The sequence below is a fragment of the Antechinus flavipes genome, chromosome 1 (assembly GCF_016432865.1).
Source record: "Antechinus flavipes isolate AdamAnt ecotype Samford, QLD, Australia chromosome 1, AdamAnt_v2, whole genome shotgun sequence".
NCBI lineage: Eukaryota > Metazoa > Chordata > Mammalia > Dasyuromorphia > Dasyuridae > Antechinus > Antechinus flavipes.
The window spans coordinates 387,149,372-387,168,186 of NC_067398.1; the positions used below are offsets into that span (position 1 = coordinate 387,149,372).

Sequence of the window (18,815 nt, forward strand, 5' to 3'; positions counted from 1 at the left end):
CATATTCAGTCTGCACAGGTCTCTCTCTGGATAGAGATGGTATTTTCCATCTCAAGCAAGACCAATATTCTTAAGATCATAAGAAGGGTGTCTAAAGTTCTTAAAGTCCAATTCTTTCTTTCTAATGTACTTTTCAAATTTTAAGGATCCTCTTTTTTTTTAATTGATGTTCCAACATGGATTATTTATACCTTTAACAATTTTTTGCCAACTATCTGGATTTCAAATAAATTCCTCAGATTTATTTAAATTTGAATTCTTTTTTATTAGTGATAGAGAATTTTTTCCATATATTTTTATATCTTTTTCAGAGACATTTCTAAGGGGTTAAGTGACATGCCCAGCATTGAATAAGTTACTGTGTCTGAGATCAGATTTGAACTCATGTCCTCCTAACTTCAGGGTCAGTGCTCTATCCACTGTGCTACTTAGCTGCCCCCTTTTCATATAATTGTTAATAATTTGGAGTATGGATGTATATAATTTGTATCAAATCTTTATGTCTTAAGTATCAGACTCATTATAAATAATTGATACCAATATATCTGCATTCTACTTAATAATGGTTTCTTTTTTATTCTAGTTGATTTGGCTTTGTGCTGTCAAATGCTTTTTAATATAAAATTTTATAATTTATGATTTTCTCTGTTTTATTTGGTTAAAAAAATTTCTCCCTTCATGATCATAGTTCCAATAAACTGCCCTATTTTTCATATAAATATGTGTTGTCTATCTATATCTATGTCTATATATAGCTCTATATGTAGATAGATATATATATATATACATATATATACATATATACATACATGTCTACATGGAAATATAACATATTCACAAGCTAAATGCAATTTTTTATAGCAGGACACAAAAATAGGTGTGTAGAAATTAGAAATTCCTTTCTTTAGAAGGTAGTAACTGAGAATTTTGAAGTGTATTAAGGAGTCTAAAAGGAAGAGGTAAAGAGGGAATATATTTCAGGCACTGAGAAATTAGCTTATACAAAGGGGTAGAGAAACAGGAAATGGACTACACTTATAAGAAACAGCAAGTGGGCCAATTAGAATGGCATGTTCAATGATTTAGGAGGAGTAAGGAGAAACAATTTAGTCAAGACAAGTTGATGCCATATTATATTTGATCCTAGAAGGAAAAGGGGTCCACTGAAGTTTCTATTGAAAGTCAGTGTCATGTTGCACTTTCATAAATTTTAACTCATTTTGAAATTTCACAAAATTTTTTTTAACATATATAGGTTAGCTATTGTTTTTATTTTTTATCTGAGAAAACTCAAGGCACACAGAAGTTAAAATTATTTGCCCTGTATCCTATATCTAGTTAGTTGTAGAACCAGGATTTTGGCTGCCAGCAAATCGTTAGTTCCACCTATTTTATATATCTTAGAACTCATGCATCTTCTTCCATTTTTTGGTTGTTGCGTGATTAAAAGCAAATCATCTTTTTGCAACTTTGTTAATTTCTATTCAAAAAAACACTATTTTTATAATAGGCACATTTAAAAAAAAATCACTAGTCTTCTACTATATCCTGGAATTCTCAAGGAGAATTATCTAAATCCATATAATAATGTCTATGGGCTACATATTCACTTGGTTTTAAAAATGTTATATTATCTATGCTTTACTGTACTTTTATTTATTTTGTCAACTACTTCTCAGCTCACTAATGTATTTTTGAAGGAGTTATGAATTGATACATTCATTTTTGAGAAGAATCTGGAGCCCTGTAAAAAAATCATACTATAAAACATTTCATGACTCAGCAATACAACTACTAGGTCTGTATCCCAGAGATCATAGAAAAAGGAGAAGACCCTACAGAAGGGTGCTTATTGTTGTTGTTTGTTCTTCATTCTGAAAGAGGACAGTGACATCAGAGAGGTGATACCATGACATGCAAGTGAAAGAGTGAAAGTGAGGGAGGGAGGTGCACAGTCACCTGCCTCACTTTCCCCTCCAGAGTCATCTAAGTCCAGTGACCAGATTTAGATCAAGACTGGCAGTGGCCTTGGATGAAATGGGAGACCTTGGCATTTTTATGCTAATGTATTCAACAGGTTATAGTTTGACTGAGGCTATACCCATTCAGTGATTAAGGCTAGATAGCAATTGAAGCAAAGAATCTCCTATTTTACTTAGTCCAAAAAATCTAAATAAATAAATGAATGGATGAATACAGGAGGGCAAGTCCCTAAAGGTTTATGGCCAAAATAGAAATGATTGCTATTTATATTTATTCTGAGTCGATCAAGATCTAAACAATGTTCAAATGGGACTTGAACTAGAATCTACTGGTGGCCAATTAGAATCAAATTGAATTTGGATTAAGAAATAATTCTCAAAAAAAAAAAAAAAAGAAAAAAGAAATTTAGCCAGTAAACCTCAAGAAGGGATGCTTATCAATTGTTGGATGGCTAAAGATGTTGCATTATATGATTGGGATAGAATGCTATTGTTCTGTAATAAATAAAGAGCTGGATGGTTTCAGGAAAAACAGAAAAACTTTTATGAATTGATGCAAAGAAATCATCATACACCAAAATGGCAAGATTGCAAGATGAACATCCATGAATGATTTAGCCTTCTCATCCATGCAATTATACAAGACAGTTCTGAAAAAAGTGCTGATGGAATCTGAATGCCAATTAAAGCATACTTTTAAATCTTGTTTGTTTTGGTCTGTGTTTTCTTTTGCAACATGACAAATATGGAAAAAATCTTGATGATCACTTAGTAAATACTAAGCAAATGTTCTAAGAATTTTGAGTTTTTCAGCTTATGATCAGTTCTTAAATGGATTCAGTATTACAAAACATATGATTTTTAAATGACTTTCTCAAAAAAATAGAGAGAACCATCTTAAATTTCTTCTTCTGGCATAACAAGGGGCAACACTTTGTGAAAATCTAGCTATATGTTAGGTTTAGTGCTGCATACTTGTAATTCCAGTTACTAGAGTATGCTGAAACTGGATGGTTGCTTGAGCTGGAGAATTCTGGGCTGTCATGTGCTAAACCCACTAGGTTTCTATACTGCCCAGCACCAATATTATGAGCATTGGGGAATGGAGAGCCAACAGGAGGGAAAAAGGAGAAAACTGGCTTATATTAGAAAGGCATTAAGTCAAAGTTATTGTACCAATCAGAGTGAGATTGGGTATGTGTGTAGCCCCTGCACTACCAGCCTGGAGGAGATAAGGAGATTTTGTATGTCTTAAAAAATAAGACTTTTAAAAAGAGAAAAACTTATAGCATATTGGAAGGTTTTCTTTTTAAGCTCTGATGAGACCTTGGACTGAGAATGAGGTCTATCGGAGAAGTCACCTTTTAAATCAGCTTTCTAAATCCCAGAATTCTAACATTTGGCATCATGATAAGCATGGATCTAAGAATTCCATATCTGTATCCTGCTTATTAAAGTATTGATTTCAGTGGATGCCTTGCATTTCAACTCTTTCTCAATTAAACCTCAGTTGGAATTTCCTCAGGAAATGTGTTTAGATAAATAAGTTAAATGAAATGAAATGTCAATTCTGTACATAAATCAAGACATTTATAGATGGCTGGTCATGCTTTTAAGAAATGGGATTGCCAGTAGAGAACACACATACTATATTCATTTCTTTCTGTCTCTCTGTCTCTTCCTCCTTCCCCTGTCTCTTTCCCCTCTTCCTCTTTCCTCCCCTTTTCTTTCTTCCTTCCTTCTTCCTCACCCTGGTTCTTACCCTTTCCCTTTCCCTCTCCCTCTCCTTGTCCCTTTCTTTCTCCCTCACCTTCTGCCTCTTTCCTCTCTCTCTTTTTCACACACACACACACACACACACACACACACACACACGTACACACACACTCCCTAACCAGGAATCTTTAACTAGCAATAAAAAGTATATCTATATCTATATCTATATCTATCTATCTATCTAATTACTAAAGAGGCTCCTGCCTAGACCTAGGTCTGTTTCCTAGACTAAGCTGAAGCTGGACTGTGAGGATTCTTACAAGGTGCCAAATCAGTGCAATTGATGAGGTAATGATTCTCTAATTTACATGTACTTAGTACTTACTATAATTCCACAAGATTCATATCTTTAAGAGAGCATAGATAAGGAGGAGCTCTCAGGGCCAAAGAAGCTCATTTGGAGGGAACTAGAGGCAGAAGCTGGCAGAGGCAAAGGACTCGCATCAGGCTCTCTTGGAACCAAGGAGAGAGATAGGCCTCTAAGAAAGCTAACCGGGCCCCAGGCAAAGAGATAAGACTTTGAAGGAGACAATAAAAGATTTTTTACTTTAATACCTGGCTGCATTTGGGGTGATTACTTTGAACTGAAACGAAGGCTGCTCCCAGAAGTCCCCCAAGAAATCTGCTCCCAGAGAACATTATATTTTAGAGAAGAATATTACATTTTGGTGCCCAATGTGGGGCAGACATGATCCTGATTTCAGTTGGAAAAAAAAAAAGTTCAGAAATTAGGGTGAGTACAACAAGAAAACTTTGTTAAAGGGCTAAAGTACTATTTCAGCTAAAATGGGACAGATGTTTAGAAAACAGTCTTCCAATTCAAGGAAAATGTGTAGAGAGCATTGTCAGACTTATGAAAAGCCAAGGTTTGATTATAATTTGGGAGCATATTACTGAACTTTTAGAAACTGTATAGTACACATCTCCTTGGTTCTCTATGGAAAAAGAATTAGATCTAGAGGAATGGAAATTAGTAAGAGAGCAATTATGTCACTACAATGAAAATGGACCTGACTCAATTTCCAAAGACACACTTAATACATATAATATTTAATACAACTGGCTTTAGGAAATTATATAAGTTATAGAATAAGGAAAAAGATAAAGGAGCAGGAGGGGGAGGATCTAAATAAACTAGGTGAAAAGGATTAGGAATCAGATAAGAATGGAGTTAAGTACAATCTTGAGTATGGCACTTCACAGCAGGAGCATTTCTCATCCCCTGACCTACTTCCCTCAATTAACCTTTTATTGATGGAAGGAGGAGGAGGGGGAGAGGCAGTGACACAATCAGCAGCACCTATGAAGCAGCCTATAACAAGATAGCATCGGTTAATGCTAAGAGAGAAGGATAGGATATATCTGATTTAATAAATGCATACCTTGTGATTGAAGAGCTTGACTCTTCAAGTCAAAAAAGAAGATACACTCCTTTTGATTTGGAAAAAATCAAGGATTTGAAAAAAGGTTGTACTCTTTATGGAGCTACATCATCTTATGTTAAGATGTTGCTAGATAATTTGGTTTATGAAATCTTAACACCCAGTGATTGGAAATCCATAGCAAGGACATGTTTAGAACCTGGACAAAACTTATTGTGGCTTTTGGAGTATCATGAATTATGTAGGATTCAAGCCCAATGCAATAGGCAAACAGGAGTTAATATACAAGTCACCTTTGACCAATTAGCAGGTGAAGGTCAGTTTGTAGAGAATTCAGCACGGATTAATTACCCCATAACAGCTTATGAACAAATTGCTACTGCTGCTATAAAAGCTTGGTGTTCCCTCCCAGGGAAAGATGAAGATAAAGCCTTCACAAAAATAGAGGAAGATCCCAATGAATCCTTTGCTGATTTTGTGGATGTGTGCAGACAACTATCACAAGAGTCATTGGAGAAAATGCAGCTACAAGAATTATGGTAAGACAACTGGCTAAGGAAAATGCCAGTGAGGTTTGCAGAAGAATTATGTGGAGACTACACAAAGATGCTCCTTTAGAGATCATAAGATGCTGTGCTACAGTGGGCACAAATGCTTATTATACCCAGACTATGATGAACATGGAAAGACTGGGTCCTTCTTGGCAAGGGACTTCTAGAGAAACTCATTGATGTTTTCAGTATGGAAAAATAGGATATCTGAGAGCTCAGTGTATATATAGAGATAGAATGAGAGGACAGGGTGAGAGGAAAAAAAAAAAAACTCCAAAACCCTATGTCCAAAATGCCACAAGAGCTTCCACAGGGCCTCAGAATGTAGATTGACCCAGGGAAATGAGAGGCATAGCCCAGCTCCAAGATATCATAGAAAAAAACAGGTGGGGCATGATGGCAGCCAAGGTTACACCCAGAGAGCCTTTAGAAAATCAGGACTCTGATGTGATCAATTAGCCAAAAAGCAATCACATGGCAGAAAGGGATTACATGATCAGTCATCCAAAAAGCAATTAGATAGCATAAAGGGATTACAACTGGGGAAAATACAGGCTTTTTAACTCAACAGAAGGGCATTGTCCAGTGGGAGCAGCTCCAATGTAATTGCCAGGTGATGAGAAGAAATCCCAAAAGTGGTAAATGGAAGGGACTAGATAGGTTAACTGCCTGGGAGAGAAGGTTTGCTTGTATTTGCTTGTATGGAGAAGAAAACAGATGGGTGCCAATGAGCTGTATTCACCTTATCCATCAGAGAGATTCAGAAAAAGAGAAAAATCTGGAAACAAAGGAGAAGACCTAAGAACAAAATCTGCAGGAATCATTGGATTCCCTAACACAAGATAAGACTGTTGCAGGACTTGAAAACCAGCAGGAATCATTGGATTCCTTAAGATGAAAAATTGTTGATGAGACTATTGCAGGACTTCAAAATTTGCAAAAATTATTGGATTCCTGGCACATAACTAATGGACAATAGATTCCTTTTGGACTATTTCTAGGACTTATGGACATGTATAATTCCTCATGTTGATCCATGTTATTTGTTACATCACTACTAGCCTGTGTTACTATGTGCTTATATAATTTATGTAATAAATACCTTCCATATTGATGGATTTATGTAAACCTGTTTTAAGAGTGAGCCCCTTGCTAATCTGATTTGATTTCTCATTTCCTCTGGTGTTTTCATCTCCTTTCCTGAGATATCAGGAAGGGCATGATCACCTCTTTTTATAGTGTTTTCACTTCTTTTTTGAGCAGTCAGGGAAGGTGTGATCATCTGTTTGGGGGGTTCTCACCTTCTTGAGAAGTCAGGGAGGTCATGACCACCTATATTCTAAATCAAAAGAAAGCAGGAGATGTTAGGATTCTTACAAGGTACCAAGTCAGTGGAATTGATGAGATAATGATTCTCTAATTTACATGTACCTAGTACTTATTATAATTTCACAAGATTCATACATTTAAGAGAGCATATATAAGGAGGAGCTCTCAGGGCCAAAGAATACAAGCCCACTAGAAGCTCATTTGGAGGGAACTAGAGGCAGAAGCTGGCAGAGGCAAAGGACTAGCAGCAGGATCTCTTGGAACCAAGGAGAGAGATAGGCCTCTAAGAAAGTTAACTGGGACCCAGGAAAAGAGATAAGACTTTGAAGGAGACAATAAAAGATTTTGACTTTAATACCTGGTTGCATTTGGGGTGATCACTCTGAACTGAAACGAAGGCTGCTTCCAGAAACCCCCTAAGAAAACTGTTCCCAGGGAGCATTATGCTTTAGAGAAGAATATTACACTGGACCAACAGGCCCCTTAAACCCACAGTGGTCTTGTGGAAGTCATTTCCTTGTGAAATATTACAGTTTTCTGGTTGTTTATTGTTTTTTCTTTCCTTCCATTTTGCTTTGGTTACTGCTTAACTTAGTTCTTTTTTTTCTGACTTGTCCCAAATGTATTTCTATATGAATTGTCATTTTTTTAATTAAAGCTTTTTATTTTTCAAAACATATGCATGGACAATTCTTTAACATTAGTCCTTGCAAAACATCCATTTTTTCTTCCCTTTCCACCCCAAATGCAACCAGGTATTAAAGTCAAAATCTTTTATTGTCTCCTTCAAAGTCTTATCTCTTTTCCTGGGTCCCCCCAGGAAATTTGATGATTTGGATCACCCCAAATGCAACCAGGTATTAAAGTCAAAATCTTTTATTGTCTCCTTCAAAGTCTTATCTCTTTTCCTGGGTCCCAGTTAACTTTCTTAGAGGCCTATCTCTCTCCTTGGTTCCAAGAGATCCTGCTGCTAGTCCTTTGCCTCTGCCAGCTTCTGCCTCTAGTTCCCTCCAAATGAGCTTCTAGTGGGCTTGTATTCTTTGGCCCTGAGAGCTCCTCCTTATATATGCTCTCTTAAATGTATGAATCTTGTGAAATTATAATAAGTACTAGGTACATGTAAATTAGAGAATCATTATCTCATCAATGGGGGTTTCCCTCCTCTAGATGGAAAGTAGTACATTATATGTTATACATGGTAGAAATATATGCAAAATCCAATATATGCATGGATATTTATACAATTATTGTGCTGGTACAAGAAAAATCAAATCAAACCAGTAAAAAGAAAAAGAAGAAGAAGAAGAAGAAGAAGAAGAAGAAGAAGAAGAAGAAGAAGAAGAAGAAGAAGAAGAAGAAGAAGAAGAAGAAGAAGAAGAAGAAGAAGAAGAAGAAGAAGAAGAAGAAGAAGAAGAAGAAGAAGAAGAAAGAAGAAGAAGAAGGAAGAAGAAGAAGAAGGAAGAAGAAGAAGAAGAAGGAAGAAGAAGAAGAAGAAGAAGAAGAAAATGCAAGCAAGCAACAATGAAAAGAGTGAAAATGCTATGTTGTGAACCACATTCAGACAGTCCTCTCTCTGGGTATAGATGCCTCTCTTCATCACTGAACAATTGGAACTGGTTTGAATCATCTCATTGTTGAAGAGAGCCATGTTCATGTAAGTTCATATAAGTCTCTCCAGGCATCTCTGAAATCTTCCTGCTGGTCATTTCTTACAGAACAATACTATTCTATAACATTCATATACCATAATTTATTCATCCATTCTCCAATTGATGGGCATCTGTGGTGTTTTTCTTCTTTAAAATAATAGTTCTCTCTGGGTGAAAGCAGGTTTCTCAGGGAGGTTTTCTGGAGACAGCCTTAGTTTCAGTTAAGAGTAATAATCACCTCAAAATGCAGCCACGTGATAAAAGATCAAACATTTATTTTCTCCTTCCAAAATAGCCCAGTTAGTTTTTCTTAGAGGCCTCTCTCTCTCCTTGGTTCTAAGAGCTCTTGCAGCTTGTCCTTTGCCTCTGCTTTCTTCTGCCTCCAGCCAGCACAAAGATGGAATGGATTTCTTGTCTCCTCCACTTGGGGCTCGGCTAACTTTCTGGAGAGCCTTTCAGACCAGCTTGGTCTCAGTGGGGGAAGTACAGGAGCCCAGCCACCACAGTGATGTGAGATGAAGATGAATCTGGTTGCGCCTCCGAGAGAGTGCTTCTCCTCAAATGAACTGATGCTTCCTTCTCCATGTAATTCAGCTGAACTCCGACTGAGTCCACTTCTTATATATCATCTCCCAAAGATTTACTTCTCCCCTTTGAGGGAGGGATTAAGGGAGATGTGAATTCAGATATCTCATACTAAACCCTGAAATCTCCCAAATGTGTGAACTCCAATGAGTAAAGGTGTGAACATAAGCATTGTATCAATTATAGTTGTATCATTGTATCAATCCTAGTTAACACTAGGATTCTAACACCTCCCTTGAGTTATCACCTTGTTTCAAGTTGAGTTAACACTAGGATTCTAACAGGCATCCCTTTAGTTTCTAGTTTCTTGCTACTACAAAAAGGGCTGCCACAAACATTTTTGCACATGTGGGTCTCTTTTCCTCCTTTAAGATCTCTTTGGGATATAAGTCCAATAGAAACTCTGCTTGGTCAAAGAGTATGCACAGTTTGATAACTTTTTGAGCATAGTTCCAAATTGCTCTCCAGAATGGTTGGATTCATTCACAACTCCATCAACAATATATCAGTGCCCCAGTTTTCCCACATCCCCTCCAACATTCTGCATTATTTTTTTCTGTCATCTTAGCCAAGATGAGAGCTGTGTAGTGGTATCTCACAGTAGTCCTAATTTGCATTTCTCTGATCAATAGTGATTTGGAGCACCTTTTCGTATGACTAGAAATAGTTCAGTTTCTTCATCTGAAAATTCTCTCTTCATATCCTTTGACCATTTATCAGTTGGAGAATGGTTCAAATTCTTACAAATTCGAGTCAATTCTCCATATATTTTAGAAATGAGGCCTTTATCAGAACCTTTCTGAATTAGTTTTGTTTGTACAAAAACTATTTAACTTAATATAATCAAAATAATCTATTTTGTGATAAATAATTGTGGTATTCTCTTCTTTAAAATATAATGGTTCTCCCAGAGATTCTACTAAAAAGCTATTGGAAATAATTCATAATTTTAGCAAAGTAGCTGGCTACAAAATAAATCCCCATAAATCCTCAGCATTTTTATACATCACCAACAAAATCCAACAGCAAGAGATACAAAGAGAAATTCCATTCAGAATAACTGTTGATATCATAAAATATTTGGGAATCTATCTACCAAAGGAAAGTCAGGAATTATATGAGCAAAATTATAAAAAAAGTCTCCACACAAATAAAGTCAGACTTAAATAATTGGAAAAAATATTAAGTGCTCTTGGATCGGCCGAGCGAACATAATAAAGATGACAATACTCCCTAAACTAATCTATTTATTTAGTGCTATACCAATCAGACTTCCAAGAAAATATTTTATTGATCTAGAAAAAATAACAACAAAATTCATATGGAACAATAAAAAGTCGAGAATCTCAAGGGAATTAATGAAAAAAAAATCAAATGAAGGTGGCCTAGCTGTACCTGATCTAAAATTATATTATAAAGCAGCAGTCACCAAAACCATTTGGTATTGGCTAAGAAATAGATTAGTGGATCAGTGGAAAAGGCTAGGTTCACAAGACAGAATAGTCAACTATAGCAATCTAGTGTTTGACAAACCCAAAGCCCCTAACTTCTGGGAAAAGAAGTCATTATTTGATAAAAACTGCTGGGATTATTGGAAATTAGTATGGCAGAAATTAGGCATGGACCCACACTTAACACCATATACCAAGATAAGATCAAATGGGTCTATGATCTAGACATAAAGAACGAGATTATAAATAAATTAGAGGAACATAGAATAGTTTATCTCTCAGACTTGTGGAGGAGAAAGAAATTTGTGACCAAAGATGAACTAGAGACCATTACTGATCACAAAATAGAAAATTTTGATTACATCAAATTAAAAAGCCTTTGTACAAATAAAACTAATGCAAACAAGATTAGAAGGGAAGCAACAAACTGGGAAAACATTTTCACAGTTAAAGGTTCTGATAAAGGCCTCATTTCCAAAATATATAGAGAACTGACTCAAATTTATAAGAAATCAAGCCATTCTCCAGTTGATAAATGGTCAAAGGATATGAACAGACAATTTTCAGAGGATGAAATTGAAACTATTACTACTCATATGAAAGAGTGTTCCAAATCATTATTGATCAGAGAAATGCAAATTAAGACAACTCTGAGATACCACTACACACCTGTCAGATTGGCTAAGATGACAGGAAAAAATAATGATGAATGTTGGAGGGGATGAGGGAAAACTGGGACACTAATGCATTGTTGGTGGAGTTGTGAACGAATCCAACCATTCTGGAGAGCAATCTGGAATTATGCCCAAAAAATTATCAAATTGTGCATACCCTTTGATCCAGCAGTGTTTCTATTGGGCTTATATCCCAAAGAAATACTAAAGAAGGGAAAGAGACCTGTATGTGCCAAAATGTTTGTAGCAGCCCTGTTTGTAGTGGCTAGAAACTGGAAAATGAATGGATGCCCATCAATTGGAGAATGGCTGGGTAAATTGTGGTATATGAATGTTATGGAATATTATTGTTCTGTAAGAAATGACCAGCAGGATGAATACAGAGAGGACCGGCGAGACTTACATGAACTGATGCTAAGTGAAATGAGCAGAACCAGGAGATCATTATACACTTCGACAACGATATTGTATGAGGACATATTTTGATGGAAGTGGATTTCTTTGACAAAGAGACCTGAGTTTCAATTGATAAATGACGGACAAAAGCAGCTACACCCAAAGAAAGAACACTGGGAAATGAATGTGAACTATCTGCATTTTTGTTTTTCTTCCCGGATTATTTTTACCTTCTGAATCCAATTCTCCCTATGCAACAAGAGAACTGTTCGGTTCTGCAAACATATATTGTATCTAGGATATACTGCAACATATCCAACATATAAAGGACTGCTTGCCATCTAGGGGAGGGGGTGGAGGGAGGGAGGGAAAAAAAAATCGGAACAGAAATGAGTGTCAATATAAAGTAATTATTAAATAAAAATTAAAAAAAATATATAATGGTTCTCTGGGAGCAGGTTTCTTGGGGAAGTTTTCTGGAGGCAGCCTTAGTTTCAGTTCCGTTCAGAATAATAATCACTTCAAATGCAGCCAACTGATAAAATCCAAACGTTTATTTTCTCCTTCCAAGTCTTGTCTCTTTCAAAATAGCCCGGTTAGTTTTCTTAGAAGCCTATCTCCCTCCTTGGTTCCAAGAGCTCTTGCAGCTTGTCTTTTAGCTCTTCCAGTTTCTGCCTCTAGCTTAACTTTGAATCGTGGCTTCTCAATCTCCAACTGATGCTCCCTTCTCAATCTTTTTAACTGAACTTTCCTGACTGAGCTCAGCTGTTTTTATGCCTTTTTAGAGGTGTAAACTCAAAGGTTGATTCCTCCTCTGAGAATGATATTATGGGAGGTGTGAATTTGGATATCTCATACTGAACCCTGAAATCTCCCAAAGGTGTGAATGAATGTGTGAGCTAATAAATGAACTCTCAAAGGTGTTAACTTAAGCATTATTTCTATCAAAATTAGTGACTTAACACCTTGTAAGGATTTGCTAATGTGTGAACCAATAAGCATTGTATCAATTCCATTGAGTTAACCAGTAGGATTCTAACAAATAATGATCTTTAATTGTTTTTGGTCACAAATTCCTTCCTCCTCCACAGATCCTGTGTTCTTCTAATTTATTTATAACATCACACTTTATATCTAGATCATGAACCCATTTTGACCTCATATTGGTATATGGCGTTAGTTAGGTGTGGCTCAATGCCTAGTTTCTGCCATACTAGTTTCAAATTTTCCCAGCAGTTTTTCTCAAATAGTGAATTCTTATCCCTCAAGCTGGGATCTTTGGATCTGTCAAACACTAGATTACTATAGTCAATGACTATTTTGTCCTGTGAACCTAACCTATTTCACTGATCAAGTTCTCTATTTCTTAGCCAGTACCAAATGGTTTTGTTGACTGCTGCTTTATAATATAATTTTAGATTTGTTACAGCTAGGCAGCCTTCATTTGCTTTTTTTTTTTTTTCCATTAATTCCCTTGAAATTCTTGATCTTTTTTTAACTTGGTTATTATGATAATATGGAGGGTTGTGATATGTTTCATCTCTTGATATGGTAGAAATAAATACTCTTCCACCTAATATTGCAGAGTGTAATGAGAAGTTAAGCTGGAGTCACAAAGTCTACAGCTTGTAACTTGACATCCTGCCTCTGCAGAGTCCACTCTGCCACTGACACAGGGCTCTATTTAATGTGCTGCCAATCACTTGTGTCAAGTACTATACCAGAAATCCAGGAGAAAAGTTTCCAATTTGGCAGGGGCTTGGAAGGGGTGAGATAGGGAGGAGTGGGAAAAGAGGACAAAGGACTGGAATGGAGAGTGTTGTTTATAAATGTAGTACCTTTTCCAGTTACTATCTTATATGCCATCAATTGGAAGATAGAACACACTTGCCACAAGTCATTTCTTGAAGTTCTGTTTTTAGAAAATGTAGGTGAAGAGTGAGAAATCATTTAATGAATGCCAAGAAAGATTTTCAGATTCCAGCTATTCTAATGGAATAGCAATTTGATGCAATGTATATGGGATATGGGCCTAGCTTTTCATCTCCAAATTTCACCCCTCAGCTACAATTACAAATATAAACTGATTATAAAACAAAAGCAACTATTCAGTTTAAAGAGCCTTTAATTGAAAAGTGGAAATGTAAACTATCTGTAGACATCAGGGTCATACACACTCATTGCTGGTTTAGAGGGAAATGTTCTGTATGATGAAATCCAGACAAATATTAAAAAAACCATTTTTACCAAATTGGTTTGCTTCTGCAGATACAACCTGAATTAGCTTGTTAGTAGATGAGAGTAATGTTCTTAGAACCAAAAAAACCTAGATTCAAATACCATCCCAGACACTTTCTAGCTAAGCAAGTCATTAACCATTCTGTGCCTCAGTTTTCTCACCTGAAAATAAGAATTGGAATCTAAAGTTCCTTTTAGTTCTAAAACTATGGTACTGTCACCCAAATTAGGAATGTTCTGTTAATTGTGATTAGTATGAATTCAATTTTTTACTTGGACAGAGTTTATTTTTAACATCTAAATCCATTACAGTTTTCTCAATGACTCCTCTCAATAATTTTAGGGAGGAAATCAATATTGAAGAGAGGAAACGTTAGAATATCATATAGACCTATCAAGAACATATGAACTGTTGGACTGTGGGAAAGTCAATCATCTTTTCTGAAGCAGGACTCTAAAATTATGCTACAGCTTGATCTACTGCAGAGGAAGAAGATTCAGTAACAGTGGAATTGCAATTAGATGAGCAACAAGGAGTCAACTCTACCCTTACTTTGTGGTCTCAGGCATTAATTTGTTTGAGTATCTATTCCCTCTTCTGCAAAATGGGATTACAATGCCTGAAGTACCTTCCTAAAAGATAGGTTTTGAGGCTCAAATGAGATGTGTGTAATGTACTTTGCAAATGTTTATGTATGTTATAAATATATTTTCCTTTTTATGGTTAGATTTCTGATTAATCAAATATTCTAGTGTGAATAGTGATTTTACATAAAGAAAACCAATTTTCACAGAATTAGAATCCTATAAAACATATTCTGGAAAGGTTCAGGAAAAAGAAAATATTTCATTTTTCTTTGATTCAGAAAGCATTTTAGAACTTTGCAGGGTTTCCAAGTCAACTTGGAGAATATCAATTATCATTATTGCATAAGTCACAGAAATGACACTTAAGAGATGATGAATTGATGAAATGCTAAATGAACTAGCCTTTGCTATCATTTTCAATAGTCCTTTGGTACACCTGAATTCTATTTGGTCTGAAAAATAATGCCATTTACTTGAGTCACATTTACATTACCTTACTCTGCCTGTCTTTCATTGCCAAGCATGGGGCATAATGCTAAGAGCATTGAGCATGAGAGTTTCTCAGCAAACAAGAGCTCCATTAAAGCCTTATACAAAGGAAATAAAAGGAATACACTAATTTTGTTTTTGGTCCCCAGCCTGATTACTTTTCTCTTTAGGGCATATGATTAAAAATTTAAAGAGCTCATGGATATCTATAGTGATTCTCTGAATATTTTTTAACCACTGCCAGGTAATTTGTTTTTAAACAAATGCACTTCACATGCTTTTTCTTTTCATAATAAAAAGGATCACAAGTGGTTCTGTGACTGGCAGAGTTATGTAATTCTTCATCATCAAGAGGCCTTCATCCTGGCACCATGTGGTTTTGGCAGGGTTAAAGAAAATGTGTTGGTAGGAAGTAAAATTATTAACAAGCTATTTTTCTTTTCAGATACATTCATAAAGTTTAGCCAAATAGAGCAAATTTATCTGTAATGATTAGTTCAACCTGCATAAATAATGTCAAGAATCAAAAGATACTATAGACCTTGATTCACTTTTCAGTTACTTAGGGACTAGTAGGAAGCTATATGCTCCTCTGTTCTGGAGGTCCTTCTGTATTGCAGGTGAAAGACCATCTTGTCTCAGGATGCTTCCTTTATGTTTTATTTAAGATGCAAGAGCTTGTTTAAGTTATGAGGAAAGTGAGCAACAAAATAGATAAGTGCCAGACCTTTTAACCCACTGCAATGGAAATAAAGGCAATGTAGGAGAAAAAAAAATAGCAGTCACAAAGGTGGCTTTTACCTGCACCTAAATCCTGCAATTACCAGAGCTCAGGATTGCTATAATGCCATTTTTTCATCTGCCATAGTTCAACATTGTGTTTACCCATTGCCTTTTATCAGAGGCTCTCAAATGCTAACTCTAAAATCCTAATAACACCTTTGTCAAGCAAGGGGCACCACTATTATCACTGCTACTATCATGTGAAACACAGAGAAGGTGAAGCATGGGGAGGTTAAATGCCTTTCCTGAGCTCACCTAATAAGTAAAGACCAAAACTCAGGGATGTCTCTGATGAACCTTGCTGCTTGCATGGATGGTTCTGGAAACAGCATTTATCCATCCCTAACCTCTAACTCATTTATTCCTCAATGTGATAGCTAATGGTAGAAATGCAGTAAGAACTTTATCCTTGTTCTACATGTACCATGGGTTTATAGGAATTTTACCCATAAAAGAGTACAATGGGATGAACTCATTAGTTTAATTTCTGTTCAACTGAATCATTATCTGTATTTTATTTATGGATCATATAATATGCATTTATTAAGTACTTATTATTTTTCAGCTACTACCCTTGCAATTACAAATACAAAAATAAGATAGTCCTTTACAATTGTCCTGTGGTAAGGATTGAGGCTAGCCTCTGTTCTCCACATAGTTATTTCTGTACCACCATTCCCTCAGTTTTCAATTTCTAGAATACCTTTCTCCTTTGCATTTGGCCAAAGTCTTCCAATCTTTCAACAAGGCCTAGTTTGTTTTAACTTCTCCATGCAACTCTTAGATTACTATAGTTTACACTCCTTTCTCACTCTTTCTTCTCACACTTAATGTATATTCCATTGGAAATTAAATATGTACTACCTTATGACATTACTTATGTTGAATTCATTTAGTTATTTAATTTTTCACATAGACATGTTTTATCAGTTCATATACATAGATTTTAAACTTCTTAAAGTCAGGGTCTTTATCATATTTCTCATAATGTCAAGTGTCAAATACTGAGTGTTCAACATACTCATGTGTATCATATGGTATCTTCAAACCTCTGTGACATACAGAATTATATCAATTAGTTTATAAATTTTGAAAAAAAATTCATTTATAATTATTATGGAAGTGATACTGCATAATTACAAATACAGCCCAGTGTCTAGCACATAGTAGGTCCTTAATAAATATATTTTGACTGACATTTTAATCATTAGGTATCAAGCCACTCCCTTGGATTAAATAAAAATTTGCAGTACTCTTATTACTTATGCATAACCCAAATTATCTTAGATTTTGTTTAGGTTTAATGGATAAGCCAAAGAACTTGTGAGATGGGTCACAAGTTCAATCACCAAATGACTCAAGTATGATATGAGTGTTTTTCTAAGGGCAGCTTGCCCAAGAAAGTTGCATTGCTTGAGATTTAAAATGTTGATTCCTTCTGGCTTTCAGAACTTAGGACTCCAGAAAGGAAGAAAGGGAAGAAAAAAGGAAAGAAGGAAGGAAAGAAGAAAAGAAGGAGGAAGAAAAAAAGGAAAGTTGAAGAAAGAAAAGAAAGGAGGAAATAAACATTTATTAACTGCCTAGTGTGTTCCAAGAAATGCACTAAACATTTTGCAAAGATGATTCCATCTGATCCTCACAATCCTGGGAAGAAGGTATTGTTATTATCTTCATTTTGTAATAGAGAAAATGAAAGTAAATGGTAGTTGTAACTTGAATAGGATTACATAATTAATAAGAATGCAGATTTGAAAATATTATATTAGAATTCAAGTCTTCTTGATTCTAGAGTAAGTGCTTTGTGAACTCTATTACCTGGTTGCCTTCTCACTCTGGAACGTTGCTCTTTCTTCACTTGTTAAGTTACTTCTTGGAGTTTCTCTTTTGGGAATAGGAATTCTTCTTATAACTAAGCTCTAATTCTGCTGAGCTACTACATAAATTCCTTCTCCCAAACCCCCCACTCACTTTAGAAGTTGTCTTACTCCAATATAATGTAAACTTTTTGATGTCAGAAACTGTCTTCATTTTCACCTATATGTTTATCTTCAACATTTATCATAGTGCCTAACACAGTAATAAATGATAAATATTTATTGCCTATCTTTTTGTTTTGTCTTTAATTTTAATAGATGAAGATCAGTAAAGAAATGAGGAGCACAAAGAAAAAAAAACCTCATGAAATAGAGTTGAATATATTATGATACAATTATAGTCTGGCCAACAAATGACTTATCATGCATATTGTCTCCTGCAGTTCTCATTTTAATAGTGATCAGTAGATTAGAGTAGACAGCTAGGTGGTACAATGGATAGAGCACCAAGGAATATCTGAGTTCAAATCCGGGCTCCAGACACTTACTAACTATGTGACCCTGGACAAGTCATTAATTGTTATTTTCCTCATCTCTAATATGAGTGGGAGAAGGAAATAACAAGCCACTCCAGGATTTTTACCAAGAAAACCTCAAATGGGGTCACAAAAATTGGACATGACTAAAAGAACTGAACAATAAAAATGATTAAGGAATTGTAGAAGAATCAGATATTATGGAACTTTATGAATTGATGCTTTACTAGCATCATACTACTTCTTGGAATTCCATAGAGTTTCAGACAATATCCCAATCTTATATCTTTCTGAAAGAATACAGCATTTTACAAACACTTAGTAATATAGCTTGTGTGCAGCAACATTTTCAAGTGAAAAGTAGGTCTAAATATACCCATTGGAATTGTTACATGGTTTAATTGAGGGTGGGCTAATGTTCCCCAGGTATAACATGATGTTAACCTATATTTCTGTATGTATTATGTTATGCTCATAGCATTTTAATATATTTTATTGGGTAAGGAGGCTTTCCCACTTGGAATACTATCACATATTTTGATAGTATTATAATTTAAAACGATTACCAATTGTGGGGGAGGTATGCATTTAC

General features: G+C 35.4%; 1 long non-coding RNA gene across 1 annotated transcript in view; it reads left to right on the forward strand.

Moving 5' to 3' along the window:
* The window catches only part of LOC127543603 (uncharacterized), a 67,424-nt gene extending 49,902 nt beyond the window's left edge, over positions 1–17,522 (forward strand). The window contains exon 3 of the long non-coding RNA XR_007949264.1: positions 17,323–17,522. This is a non-coding gene — a long non-coding RNA (uncharacterized LOC127543603). The remainder of the gene's footprint in view (positions 1–17,322) is intronic.
* The last annotated feature ends 1,293 nt before the right edge of the window (positions 17,523–18,815 follow it).